The following is a 1,991-nucleotide window of genomic DNA, read 5'->3' as shown; positions in this document are numbered from 1 at the left end:
TATATATATATATTTGTGTGTGTGTCTGTGATTTTAGGTTTTAAGGTATTTTTGTTTTCCCATTACTAAAATAAAAATTCTAGTAATACAGATTGCCTGCATTTTGAAATTTAAATATGTTAGGAACAATTAATGACTCTTCCTAGAAATAGGACAGTCTCGCTTTGTCGCCCAGGCTGGAATGCAGTGGCTCAATTTCGATCTTGGCATTCACTGCAACCTCTGCCTTCCAGGATCAAGCTCTCTGCCTCAGCCTTCTGAGTACCTGGGGATTACAGGTGTGCACCACCATGATAGACTAATTTTTATGTTTTTAGTAGAGATGGGGTTTCACCATGTTGGCCAGGCTGGTCTCGAACTCCTGACTTCACGTGGTCCACCTGCCTGAACATACCGAAGTGCTGGGATTACAGGTGTAAGCCACCACGCCCAGCCTAATCTTTCTACTTTCTTATATCATGTTCATCTTATTCTACCTAGAACTCACCAAGTGGAGTTTGTATTATCTTTCTGTAATTTTGTAATATTCTTCCAAAATTTCTGTGTTTTCTCTTGGAATAGGTTTTCTACAAAAGGTTTAAATTTTGAAGAAGAAACCAAGCTGTTAACTTCGATAGAGATATGTACAGATATGAGTTAGAAAAATATTCTATTACTTCCATTTAGATAAAATGTTTTAAATCAATACTAACTCATGGAAATGTAAACCTTTGTTTTAAAAATAAAAAGAGGACACATGAGTTTTATTTTGTGAGCAAGCTTCCAAAAGAGAAATATAATTCAGTTTCTTGAAAAAATAAATCTACTTAAAGGCATAATTCCCGGAAAACACCTGCATCTTCTGTGGTTCCAAGAATATGACTGATTAGACAAGAACTATTCTCTGCAAAAGCCATGATGTGTTGAGAAGGGTAATTGTGTTCATTTGCCAATACCACGCTGGATGATTGGGACAAGTTACCAGAGCTGCAGAACAAACAGCAAAGGTTCAAACCAGGATAGAGTATCTTCTAATGAGGCTTAACTTTGAGGAACAAGAGGATCTTCATCAAAGAACATAATGCCTAGAACATGAGGAAACTTTATTTCTGTGCCTTCTATCCAAAATATTACATGTAATATTGGGTATGCTAGGTAAGATTACAGCAAGATGTCACCTCCATCTTTTGTCATAGAAAACATCGTGGCTTGAATATTTTTATGAGTGATTTACTTCATATGGCAGAATAATTCTGAAAGATTCTGAAAATGGACTATAATATATCCAAAGTTATAATTATATGCCTCATGTTTTCCAAGTAATATGGAAAAACTAAACTTCAATAGCTGTTTTTATATTTTCTTCTCTCCAACTGTAACCAAAATTAGAAATGAAAAATTGTAGATTTTAAATGATGTTAAATACTATTGTAAGTCCCAAATCTTTACTGTTTTAATACGGAAAACTTTGTTCAAAGCATGAATCCAAACAATATTTTGGAAAAATGATAACTTTCTTTATCAGTTGTGTCTCAAAATACAATCACCATTTAATATATTTTCCCGACTAAATCTTAGTTAAAATATAGATAATATTTGGATATTTAGACATCTTAAGGGAATCTTTAAAAACCTAAGTTTAAGAATAAAGTTTATTTTTACTTAATTTTTAAATTTTTTCATAGGTTATTGGGATACAGGTGGTATTTGGTTACTTGAGTAAGTTCTTTAGTGGTGATTTGTGAAATTTTGGTGCACCCATCACCCCAGCAGTATACACTCCACCCTATTTGTAGTCTCTTGTCCCTCACCCCACTCCCACCCTTCCCCACAAGTCCCCAAAGTCCACTGTATCATTCTTATGTCTTTGCATCCTTATAGCTTAGCTCCCACATATCAATGAGAACATACGGTGTTTAGTTTTCCATTCCTGAGTTACTTAACTTAGAATAATAGTCTCTGACTGGGCATGTTGGCTCATGCCTATAATCCCAGCACTTTGGGAGGCTGAG

Source organism: Mandrillus leucophaeus, unplaced genomic scaffold (assembly GCF_000951045.1).
Source record: "Mandrillus leucophaeus isolate KB7577 unplaced genomic scaffold, Mleu.le_1.0 Scaffold832, whole genome shotgun sequence".
NCBI lineage: Eukaryota > Metazoa > Chordata > Mammalia > Primates > Cercopithecidae > Mandrillus > Mandrillus leucophaeus.
The sequence above is the reverse complement of the archived record's forward strand: the minus strand, read 5'-3'. Positions refer to the sequence as shown.